Source organism: Lagopus muta, chromosome 5 (genome assembly GCF_023343835.1).
Source record: "Lagopus muta isolate bLagMut1 chromosome 5, bLagMut1 primary, whole genome shotgun sequence".
Lineage (NCBI taxonomy): Eukaryota > Metazoa > Chordata > Aves > Galliformes > Phasianidae > Lagopus > Lagopus muta.
In genome coordinates, this window is record NC_064437.1 from 33846210 (window position 1) to 33859488 (window position 13279).

The window sequence follows — 13279 nt, forward strand, 5'->3', positions numbered from 1 at the left end:
TTTTAGATCTAGAATATTTTCCTTCATGAAACTACACAGTCAAAGAACAGTCTACTTTATCTTTAATAGATAAGTGTCTTTGAAGCATCCTTTCAGATATCTGTTTGCTGACTATACTGAAGTTCAGATTCTGTATCTAAGTGCCTTGCATGCACCCTTTCTTCTTTCTGTGTGCTGGGAAACTGTTGTAAATGGTTTTCTTTAGCTGGGTCAGGAAGTATTTTTCCATTTGGCTTCCCTTTATTCCTGCTTTTCATTTACAGACTAATTTCATAGTTATGCACTAGGCAGCTGCTGTTCTAATGTGTGGACTGGCATAGCAAATAATTTTATTATGTCTACAGTGCACCAGGTTGCATTATAAAGTTTCAGACAAGGCTATCTCCTTCCTCTCTCTTTCATAGCTTTTAGCTGTGCCTATGCAATTAAATGGGGTAGCTGACTCCGTGGACATCCTGATAGATAGAAAGAGGGATAGCCTATTTGAACAGCAAGAGTATCAGTTCAAGATTAGTTCAAGCCAATCTAATTGCAAGCTGCTCCTGTTGACCCTCATTGTCTCTGTTTCCCCTTCTCAGTTGATTTTCAGCAGAAGCACTTCTCTGAACCCACTTTGTGGCGTGGCTTTGTGCATGCCAATGATGGCAAAAGGGAAAAGCAGGAAGGAGTGGGAGAGAGGAGAAAATAGCTGTGGTATCAGGATTCGCATGATTCCAAGCCAGACCAGACTGGTCACATCAGCTGTGTGTACTCACCACTCCCGATAGTTGCATTTCTTTTTGCTTCTAAAGGCAATTTTTCAGTGCTCTCATCTTCACAGTTCTGCTCTGGTAGTATGCTAAGCAATAATATCATTGTTATTCTACTGTTTTTCCAGGCTTTGAGCTTTGTGAAATTCTGTATAATCTGGAAAGCATGTTTTAGTCAAGAACACTAGTACAGGTTTTCAGATGTACAATTTCCATGTTTATATTGAAGACATTGTAATGTTCAGCCTGAGGAAGCTTTTTTTAGCAAGTGCTATAGCAAATGTATTTTGCAGTACTATTCTTGCCAATTGGATTCGTTTAGGTCATAGCAGTATGAAGACAAGACAAATTCAACATATTTTATGGCAGACACTGCTCTGATTTTAGGAAGGCCAGCTCCACCATCTGCTTTTCATAGGATCATGGAATCATTAAAGTTGGAAAAGACCACTAAGATCATCTAGTCCAACCATCAACCCATTCCCACCATGCCCACTGAACTATGTGACTTGGTTTGACATTTACACATTTCTTGAAAACCTCTAAGTGTTGACTCTACCATGTCCCAGGGCAGCCTGTTCCAATACGTCATGACTTTTTTGAGATTTTTTTTCCCAATATCCAACCTGAACTTTGTTTGGCACAACTTACAGCTGCTACTTGTTGTCCCCAGGAAAAAGTGTCCACCTCTACCTTGCTACAATCTCCCTTCGGGTAACTGTAGAGAGCAGTAATGTTTCTCCTGTACCTCCTCTTCTCCAGACTAAGTACCTCCACTTCCCTCAGCCACTCCTCCTAAGGCTTGTGTTCCAAATGCTTTGCCAGCTTCATTTTCTCAGTGGAAGAGTTATTTCAAATATAACAAATTCAGATTCAGTTCTACTGGACGAATATCAAAACACAGTATACAGATGTGCTCATCATGTGTAAAGAAGCCAATTCCAACCTCCTTAGTGTCAAATAAAAGCCTTTTAGGCACATGTTCAGAGGAAGTATATTCCTAGTCATGGAGCCAATAGGAAACACCTGTCAATGGGACTTGGATTTATTTTCAATTGTATGAATGCCTCCTGATGATCCTAAAAGGATCCCAACTAAATACCTTTGAAAAATGCTGGGGAGAAGACTTTCAGTCTGGATGCTCATTTGCATCACTGTTTTCAGTAAGACTCCTGTAACTTCACATACTTCTGAGCCTATTTCTGAAGGATTCATACAGCTACTTTTAGAAGAATGACCAGTTCTGGCATTGTAACTTCAGCAAATTAAATTTTCCACTTACAAGAGCCAGCAAGTAATTACAATAGAAGTCTATTTGCGAAGCTGAAACTCTCTGTACCAAAGTGATGAATTCTAGCTTTGTGGAACTGATAATGGAGGAATGAGATTGTCCGCAGTTTAACTCAGGAGCTTATGAGAAGTAGCGACTGGTTGGAAGATTATTTCCTTTCTCTTCTGCTTAAGAAAAAAGCTGCAATTAATTAGTGCATATAAAAATGAGACGATATACAGTCCGTTACCTGGGTAGTTCATTGTCAAAGCCCCTCTACTTTTACACTTAAGATTTGTGGTTACCATATCTGCACGGGCAATAAAAAAAAAAAAAATTGGAACTTAATTAATTTAATCTATTTCTATCTGGAACATAAGTACACAACTTGGAGGAAGAGAACTTTTATCAAGGCACAATTGAAAAATGCATTAATTGTTCATGGCTCCCAATCTTTTCACTCTTTAATTCTTCCAGAAATTTTTGTAAGTATGTTTTTACTTCCCTCTTCAGTTGTGCTCTGTGGGTTAGTTACCTATCTACCAGTTTCTGCTGTTAGGGATGATAGTCACTGTCTTATTAGATTTTCAGAGAGCTTTAGGTTACATAGTTGGTGCATGTGTGTTGGAGAAGAGGATTTGTGCAGCAGAACCTATTTAACACTGTTGGTTTTCAAACTGTAGATTCTGAGAAGATCAGGTACACAAGTCAAGGATAGAGCCAGCTCAATTTCACATGCTTCTGTAGTGCTGTTGAAAAGCTGCTTGCTGTTCCTCCTTTGTGCTAACGTGTCTGTGTGATTATGCCCTGAACTAGAACAAGGGACCTGATGCACCCTGAGAAGCATTTTTACTTGTTTTCAGTTATGTTACAGTAGCATGGTCAACTGTGTCAACCCAAGATAGAAGAAAAGAACTAGAAAAAGAGGGTAAGACCATACTTTACATGGCAGCTTGTAGTGACATTCGATGATTTTATAATTAATTTGCTAATGATAACTTTAAAACTTGTGTTACAAACAAATCATGTTGGTGAGTCCTGTAAGATGTAATTTTGTTCGTATTTCTTGAAAGCCTTTAGCCTCCGTTCTGTTAATGTGCATTTAATTGAAGTAATGATGATGTAGATGGTTGCTGTGGAAGTTCCTAATGAGGGTGGGTATATGATCCATTTCACTGGAGTCAAACCTCTGCCCATTCTCTTCTCGCATACTGGTAAGATGGATTTCTTCTGTTGCATAAATCCTTAGTTTCTACTAAGTCTATTGCTTTCTCTATTTTTTTGTTTTGTTTTGGTTTGGTTTTTATTCCATTGATTTTTTAATTTTTTTTTTTTTTTTTCTTTTTTTTTTTCCATCTGTTGGGAGTTAATAGCCGTAATGACTTATTTTTTCCTCTAGGAGTTGCAGAGCTCCATTGCGAGTCCCTGAAAGGAAGCAAGGATGAGTTGTGTCTATTTGGAATGTATTGCTTAGTTTTTAGTACGTTTTCCTGAGTGCATGCCCTATGATTCCACATGAAAATGCTTTAGCATTGGGTTAAAAAGCAGTTTCATATTTCCTTCAATTTCTGTCAGCTTCACTTTCGAGCCTAACTAATGCTAACCAGTGTAATTGTCTGTGACATTTTACATGTTATTTCTATGCTTTCCATTCCGTTCGATCCATGGAATGATCTTCTCCAATCCACAGCAATTAGAAAAGGTTGGAGACATGAAAAATGAAATAAATAAAAGAGGATTAACTAAAGAAACACTGCTAAAACAGGACATAGACAGTTTGAATTTAGTCCCTTTACAACTTTCATTAAAATCTGTGAGCATTCTTTTTCTGTGCTTGCCAATGCTTTGATCTTTGCTATTTGTCCCTGCTGTATCTAGGCCTGGGGACCCCAAATCAAAAAGAACATCAGGTGGGTCCAGAGGAAGGCCATGAAGATGCTCAGAGGACTGGAGCACTTCACTTATGAAGAAAGGATGAGGGAGATGGGCCTGTTTTGATTAGAGAAGGGAAGGCTTCAGGGAGACCTCATTGTAGCTTTCCAGTACTTGAAGAGAGCTTGCAGATAGGAGAGGGACCAACTTTTTACGCGGTCTGATAGCAACAGGACGAGGGGGAATGTCATTTAACTAAAAAAGGAGAGATTTAGATTATATGTTAAGAATAAATTGTTTACTCAGAGGGCAGTGTGGCATTGGCACAGGCTGCCCAGAGAAGCTGTGTCTGTCCCGTACATGGAGGTGTTCAAGGCCAGGCTCGATGGGATTCTGTGCAGCTTGAGCTGGTGGGTGGCAACCAGCCCATAGCAGGGGGTTGGAACTAGATGATCTTTAAGATACTTTCTAAGCTAAGCCATTTTGATTCTTTGCTTCTATGGTAGTATCTATGACCGTATCTCATACGGTCCTTTTAAGGTATGTGAGATGAACTTCTGCATGTGAGGGAGAAGACCAGCCTGATTTATCCAAACAGATGAAAACCAAGTCCTCTTTTTTTTTAAGAATGTATAGAGAATCATGTGAAGATGCTCTAAAACCATGTGAATATGCTGTGTAAGAGCAACAGTTGCCTTACATAATGTTCATATTGATAAAAGGAATATGAGGTAGAAGGAACTGTAGGATTCTGCAGTAGCATTTTGGACTTCTGGAGCACAGAGTCAAAATTCAGGCAACTGGAAGTGTCTCATGATACTGGGTTTACCTGACCTGAATGGTGCTGCTAAGCATCTCCTGCAGGTCCCCCTTGGCTGCATCTATTTCAAGCTTGAGATGCAGAGATCTCAGTAGGATTTACCGTATCAGTTTCTTGCTTTCAGATGCGCTGAACTTTAAGATTTTTTGTATGGATTTAATAGAAATAGATACATTATGAGATATTTTTCAGTGCACTCAGTTCTGTTGTTGGCCTCTGACCTTTGGTTTTGATGTGAAGCTTGTGTGGCTTTTCACAGTGAGGAATTCACAGCCTCACAGCAGTATAACTCAGGCAGATGTGTTTTCCAAAATGAATATGTGCATAGTGTGTGTACAAAAATGCTGTGTTATACAATATGATGGTTTTATAAAAATGTTGGAAATATGATGATAAGGTATGTAGACTGAAAGAGTAGTAGCAATCTAGAAAGAAACAAAGGAAAATGGTAAAAAAATATATAATTCTGGGCTCAAGGCTAACGTGTGTTTTTTTTGTGTGTGTGTGTGGGTACTGAATAGATAGGTGTGTGGGTTTCTCTTTCTCATGCAGAACTTACAATTTTTATCGTATTGCTTAGTTCTTTTACTGTATTTTTGCTATGTTGTAAATGGTATAGATAGGAATATTTCATTTTTAGTAATTTCTTATTAAAGCAGTCTTATATTGAATTTAGCTATCTGTCCTACTGATCCAGGAGTGCAAGCGTGTCCCAGAAAAACAATACATATGTATTCCTATATTCCCTATATATATATATATTTTTTTTTTTCTGTTAAGGTGCTTTTTAGGTATAATCTGTCCTTGTTGTAAAAAACAAACAAAAAACCTTAGACTTAAATTTTAAAGATTAAATCCATAAAACCCTTATTGTTAAAGTTTGTATCCAAAACATGAAATATATCCTTAAGTGTGTCGTGGAGTGGACAGAGCTGTATCTGGTTGAAACATTCCAACGACATTTGAGTGATGTATCTTTTGTTTCATGTTTGCAACTTAAATAGAAAAATTAAATGGCATCTAGTTTCACTAACATTATTTTCTGCAGTGTTCCAGTTAATATGAAAACTTACTTAAGAAAATTATCTTTTTGCATTTCTGTTCTCAGAGAATTTATGAATTTAGTCAATTTATTGACTTACTGAATTTTATTCTCCACCCTTAATTTGCAAGCCATATCTGCTACTGCAGTGCTTACTGGCCTGGGTTACCTTCTGAAGTCTGTGCAAAAGGATCAGGTTTTTGGGAAATGGTTGTAAATAGTGATGTTTGGTTTCCATGTGCACATTTCAGCTCTAACATAGAAAATGTGCGGCAATCACAGTGGATGAAGGCATTACATAGAATGAGTTACAGAATGGCCTGGGTTGAAAAGGACCAGAGTGCTCATCGATTACAACCCCCTGCTATTTGCAGGTCACCAACCAGCAGACCAGGCTGCCCAGAGCCACATCCAACCTGGCCTTGAATGCCTTCAGGGATGGGGCATCCACAGCCTCCTTGGGCAACCTGTTCCAGTGCCTCACCACCCTCTGGGAAGAACTTACTCCTCATATCTAACCTAAACCTCCCCTGGCTCAATTACTTGAGAGCTTGTGAAGCACTGTACGCACATGTTGTGCTCAACAAGTCTCTTCTGGAGTCAGTGGGTGCCTGCTCATAGTTTTCCAGGAGGCTATGGGTATGATTGCCTCTTATGCCAGGAAAACTGCACAATGTTTGATCATCTTCTGAAAAATGTTAAGCAAATGTTAAGCCTAGGAATTGAAATTCTGCTATTCCATTGGTAATGCAGGAAGTAAGCGTTAGTGCACTGCCAAAAAAATATCTGCAATTGAGCTCCGTAAGAAGCCAGTGATCAGAGATGGCCTTGGAATGTAGCAGAAATAAAATAAAATAAAATGCTTTGTTTAATAGTTTAGGGCAGAGAAAGGATCAACTGTATTATAGTCCTATTTTAAACCTACACCTCAGTTCGAGTTTGAGGACATCACAAGTTAGAGTAGTGTCAGTTCTGTTGAAGCTGGAAGTAGCAGAGGGTTTCTAAAAACTGTGGCTTTTACACTGCAAGTTAAACGAGTACACAAATGCAGCATGTACAAAGTTCCACTTTTTATTTTACTCCATGAGGAAATAGGATTTGCAGAGAAATTTAAATAATTGAAAAAAAAAAGTTACAGTGCCTTATTTAGTTGTCCTCAATTTTTTGTAGGGAGGAAAAACAATGAAACAGTTTTATGCTTGTTATCCACCAATTAACCTTTGGGTTTTTTTTCTCTTTTTTCTCTCTCTCTTTTTTTTTTTTTTTTTTTTTTTTTTCTTCCCTGAATTCCATTTACTTTATCTGCTTCTGGTTTTGTTTTCTAGTTTATTTATTTCTTTATTTTAGGCTGGAAAGATTATCCTGTTGCATTGTAAACAAACACTGAGCCTTCTGAAGAGATTTCTCATCTGCACTGTTTTGCTGGTGAGTTGCTTGAAGCCTGATGCTATAAAGATAATAGAATTAGCAGACCTAGCAGACCTCATTATTTTTAATTACTATTACTGCTGCTCACACACTACATGTAATTTGGTAAAGCTGGAGTGGGGTGAGGGGAGGAAACCAAGATTTCTGTATTTCAGAATGGTCCATCATAGGAGCGGTTGCTGTCACATCCTTCTGTGAATTATATGGTTTTTTCTAGATTTATCTTTCTAATAATATTCAGAACAAATCTCAGAAACTGAACGTAACAAAGGAGGAAAGGGGATGTGAGCCATAAATAGGTCAAAATCTAAGTACCTTCAGCTCACAGTTTGGTTCATTTATCAAAGCAAAATCAATTGTTATTATTAGCCTATTATCATCATGCTTCCAGTGAGCTGGCTTCATTTTAATCAATATTTCTAATTAGGCTACATCAAATACAGTTTTTAACTGTAGCATTCCAGTTCAGTGTAGGGTAATTATACATGTGTTATTTGTCTCCAATCTTTCTGCTCTATCTTGATTAATAATATGTTTCTTAACAAATGAGTAAGAACCAATCACACTCCAAAAAGGTTTGCAGTAGTTATGTATCAGAGTTGATAATGGCTCACCTACTGCATTGAGATAGTTTGTCATTTATTTATGTGAGCTATACATCCTAAATAGCATCTCAGGAAAGAAGTCTCTCATTTTTTAACAACTTGAACTACCTGTCACTGAAGTTTCAAATAACAACATAGAGACTGAGAACCAATGCTCTCTGCCATGGTTTCTCCTGCCTCCTTTTCACTCTTGTAAACTGCTAATGCAAATGGATGCAAATCACCAGTTTCCCATTCCCTAGTAGTTTCCTTTCGTTCTGTAAGTATCTTTGTTTCTCCAGGGTTTGTCTGATAGCCACCTAGCTGATATATATATATATATAAGAAGTGAGCTGTCCTTTTGCAGAAGATTTCAGTGAATTTCCCTGTGGAATTCCATTAGGCTCCATTATAGATCCCATCTCAATAATAACCCAATGATCACAGCATAGTTAATAGAGGAGATGGAAGGAGAAACAGAAGTTTTTGCACCCAGAAATCTTAATCTGAGACATAATTATTTGATGAGTTCATCTGAGGACATAACAAGCTTGGCAAACTTTGAAGTCTGGCAGACTGAAAGTAGACACAGTCAAGTGTGTAAATACTTTTTGGAATATGTTAAGTGTATCTGATTCTGTGCCTCTCCCTCATTTCTTAGTGCCCCCCTCTCCTTCCCCTGCCCTCCTCCCTTCCTAGTGTTTTAAAGAGTTTGTAAAGTTCTCAAGTAGAAATACTTCTTTAGTAATATAAAACATTCCTTGCAGTAACAGCTTCTACGGTCTGGTGCTCACATTTCCTATTCTAAGTGCTGCCAATGTTCATTAAGGAGGCCTGTGATAACAATTGCAGTGGCATGCGTATTTTAGAGAATTTTCTTCATTTGTAGACATGCAATGTGAATGGGTATGAGCATACCCTAGCCTTGGCCTTTTAATTCTGATTTAAACATCGTTAAAAACAATTGGAACCATTTTACTCTGTTGATACGATGCCAGATGACTTTCACAATAGAGGAGAGCTGTGAGATTTCTGATTTATGTAACAAGAAGCATTTTTCTCTGTACTGATGTTGAGGTGATTTTAAGAGCATCTTTATTTAGAAAGAAAGCAACTTAAAGATTTACATGTTCATTTTTGTCTCAGGTTAATTAAAGATCAGTGTAAGGGGGAGGAGAACATTATGGAGTATGCGCAGTTTCCATGAGATGAACCTCAAAAAGATGTCAGTGATTTATCCATTCATGTGCTTTTGTGTGTGCGTACAGCATACGGTACTTAAACATCTATTACAGAAAACAGCACACAGGGGACTTGGGTAATAAATCATTTTAATGTATGAATAGGTTACATTCCTAACTGCTGGTTGGATAAGGGCTACTTCGTGTGGGAAGGGGAATAAAGTAAATGGCTGAGAAAATTTATAATATTGCAATTCAACAAAAATATTGATTAGAAGATGAAGAATTCAATTTTTATAAGCTTAATCAACACTGATTGTTTGGTACCTAGCTAGTACTCTGCCTGAGACAAATAAAAGCTGCAGCCATGAAGAGGGGAGAGACCGAACTGGCAATAATCTGGGGAGAAAACATTTAAAAACAAAACTACCAGAAACACAAATATAATTTTCCATATTTTTGTATGACTATTTTTTCTGTGTTGTTATTTGGTTCGTATGGCTATACAGTTGGTGACTGGAAATGATATTTCTACAAGCAACTCTTGTATTTAGGAAAATCTGGCTTGTGCTTTATTATGTTATAATTCTGCTAGTGTCCTGTATTTCCATAGTAATCATCAAATAATCAGTTCCACAAAACAGGAGGATGCTGAGATCCATCTATAGCCACGAGTGCCTTGGTCAAAGGTCAGCACCAGGGGAGTTCTGTGCCACGGTGTGCAGGTGCCACTTGTGTCCTGGCCATTAAACACGAAACTAAAATCAATCTTGCTGCTGCTTTGCAAGCTGGCAAATGTCACATCAGCAGAAAAAAAAGGACAAAATTTGCACACATGGTGTGCTTTTATAAGGAACTGTGCAGGTTCTGAAGGAAGTTTTAGACAGTGTGTACCTCTGGTTGTATCTCCCAAAACAGGAAGAAGCTGTAATTTTCCCTAGAGAAGGATCTCCCTTGGAATAGAAGGAAAGTGTTCCATGCCTCAGAGGAGAAGTGAGGAGTTGCTCCTGCAGTTTTGGTCAAGATGGTTACTACCAAATGCTCTTAATTTGGCTTTTTCTTCAGAAACTATCAACATCCCTGGAATAAACATCTGTTGTGGAACTGGCAAGATGGTTGTTGGGTGCCTGCCCAGACATAGCAGAACAAGACTGGGGGGCACAATTTGCTACAGCGAACAGGACAATTTCTGAGCCATTGACCCACAAGCTCACATAACGTGTGAAATTGAAAATGCAGCCTGTCATTGGAAGCTAGACAAGTATTTCAAATTGTCTTCCAAAAAGTACCCTGAGCTATTGATCAATAGAAAAGCTTCATGTGTGTTTTTGGGGAGGGGACTATTTTGCTTTTGAAAATTATTTGAAATGGTAAAGATTGTTTTTACTCTTCTGAAATCACTTGACTAAACCAGCTTCTCTGCCATGTTGTGTAGCTTTATGTGTGAGAATGCTTTCGTATGTAGTGTTTTACATAAATGCTTTTCAGCCAGCGCTAAGAGATATTTTGTGTTATAATTGCATCTGGTAAAAATAAGCAGTTGGCAGACAAGAAAGTGTGCCACGACCTTCTTAATATGCACTGTCACCAAGAGAAATGAATGTGGAACTAGAACCTGCAGAGAAGTCTAATGCTCTTCCCGTTTACTTTTATATTTTGCTTAAAACATCAGCTTACTTTAATGGGATTATTTCTGATAAGCAAATATGCAAAATATCCCAGACACTGCTGTAAATTTCTCTTAAGTAATTTTTCCCTCTTGTGAAAGGGTTATTACTTCAGTGAGAGCTGTATTTCCTACCAGAGACTTCTAGCACCTCTGAAAAGTTTGCTGGAGCCTGCAGCTTTCCTGCTTGAATTAGTTTCTCACCCTCTGAAAGGAATTTTTTCTGCCTCATTTGCAGAAGAATATATGATCAGAAATAAGGTAGCTGGGCATAAACTTTCAGCACAACTGCCTTCTTGTTTAGTCCCTCCACCCCTACTGAGCACTAGCAATTACCTTTCACATGAGCCTTTTTGACTCGTTGACAATGGAAGTGAATATTAGCTATTGAGAGACTGTAATGTTGCAGACTCTTCTGCTGATGGAGGAGGAAATGATACCTGGCTGCATTTTTGAGTTTTAAATTGCTTTACAGTTTGGTGGATTATGGTTTGTACTACATCATCTACCCAAGACGTTAGTATACTTGCAGCATTTTTGTTCCTTTTCAGAGCAATAATGTATTAATTAAGCTTAACTGCTATTTAGAGGTGCCCGTGTCTCAAGGAAAACAAAATAGTTTTACTATATTTTTAGTGTTTAAAAACAAGATGATGCACAATAAAAATGAAATACTTTCTGTGAAGAGTGAAACTGATTAATAAGGCAGCAGATCAGACTTGTAGGGCCAGTAAGCTTTTACACAGGTTTGGGAATTAAGTACTTTCAAAGAGCTTATGGTCTTGATAAACTATGTAGTTTGGGTTCTTGCAGTGTCATATAGGTAAGTAAATTTGCCTGGATTCCATATTGCTCCAGTTTTGCATGAGAAAATAAGAAATCATAGTAATTTTTATTACTACTTTGTTTCCCAAGAATTTGTCTGACATTCTGCAGATGCAAAGCAAAGCTGACCCTTGCCTCAAGGGTCTTACAACTAAAATAACTTCATTTTCAGATGTAAGCTTCTCAGAAAGTGTTGAAATTGTTGCTCCAAAATATAGCATTTCTAAATAGTGTTGCAGTTTCAGCTAAGGGCTTTCTCAGAGCTAACTGATTTCTGATCGGATTTTTTCTAGCGTGTGTTCAGAAACTGAGAAGGTGCAGGAACACGTGTGGGTTTTGTTGCCTTTATTAGGTTTTATCATATTATACATGTGGGTAGCATATCTATCATTCTGGTCAACAGAGCCTATTGAGTCCTTGCTGATGTTCTAATATATGTACTTACTGTACCATTCTTATATCCCCTGGGATTCTTCCTTGAAGGTTGTAGAGAGTCAGTATGTATGAGAAGTCAGATAGAGGAGAGAGGCATGTGGATCCTCCCTAAGCTACTCATTTTCTGTTGTTGCAGTGATTCATGGATTTGCCACCATTGTCTGATCTCACCCTTTTAGAGTACATGTCATTAGTGAACACTGTCGTGACACAAAATCAAAACTAATTTCATTTTGTAAGGGACACCCACAGCTGTGACTCTTGCTGTAAATATGATCATGGTTGTTTTTCTGTCATAATGGTGAGTAGATGTGTGCAATGTTAATGAGATACTTAACATTTCTAGCAATGGTGGATGAGGAAGTGTTCACTCTGTATTGTGTAAAGCATAAAGTTTATGTAAGTGGGCTGATAGAGGTATTTCTAACTGCTAATCATTCTAAGATGGTCACAAATCAGGTGCAAAATTCTTTGCTTAATTTGTGACTGGGTATTTAAAAATGTGAAATCAATATGAATCAATATGATTATGAAGGAAGTCTACTTATAAAGCTTTTTCAACAGTAGAGTAGAACATCTCTGGAATTCAAGTCATATATGGGATTTATCAGTTCAGTATTTTTTCAGTACTGTTGTGAAATAAAGACTGCATGCTCCATGGTTGTGTATCACAGTGACAGCATAAGCAAGTGAAAGGTTGGGAGGGAAAGATGGTATCTTGAATCAACTATGGCTCTTGGATAAAACAATCTTGTGAGTCTATAAGACTCTCTTGACTCACAGCAGTCATAACAGTAAATACTGCACTTGAACACTGAAGTATTTATACTTAGCCTATAAAAATACCATTTATTGTGTAGCTAATACCATGTATGTGGTAGCTAATATTAACCTTCTTGTTTTAAGACTCTTGATAAGTAAAGTCATTGTAGGTGAGATTGATCACTGAGCTGGTTGCTGGGTGGAAGCAGCTTTTCCTTCTGCTTAAGAACGTATTTCCTATGAAGAACTATCAGGCTTTAGTCTCTCTTTTCTTGAGAGATGAGATAAAATGTGCCTTAGCAAACTTTTGCCACTGTGGGCCCTGTGATATAGGTGTGATACACAGATGTTCTCCTGGAGTAACCTTATCTGTGGTGTTTGTTTCAGATGTTCTGAACAGCTGTTTTGAGCTAAGGTCAACTTCTTACAAAGCAGTTTGTGTAGAAAACAAACTCAACTTCTATGGGAAAACTAGCAACCAGCTAAGGATTACTGAGGGTAAAAAACCTTGTCTTCCTCTTGCACTGCACAACAGCTATTACCAACAGCTAAGTAAATTAGAGGCTAATATAACCCAGCAGGCAAATCCAAATCTTCCTGCTCTTTCACTGGTGCTTTCTGTGGACTAGTCTTAACTTCTACTTA

At 37.9% G+C, this 13279-nt stretch overlaps 1 protein-coding gene across 4 annotated transcripts in view; it reads left to right on the plus strand.

Moving 5' to 3' along the window:
* RET (ret proto-oncogene) overlaps positions 1 to 13279 on the plus strand; it is a 149200-nt gene that overhangs the window by 25676 nt on the left and 110245 nt on the right. For 3 of the 4 annotated variants that reach the window (XM_048944664.1, XM_048944666.1, XM_048944667.1), the window contains exon 2: positions 7101 to 7178. The gene's annotated coding sequence lies outside the window, so the exon portion shown is untranslated. Of the gene's footprint in view, positions 1 to 7017; positions 7179 to 13279 lie in introns of those variants that run through there. The other variant, XM_048944668.1, reaches the window with a different exon arrangement.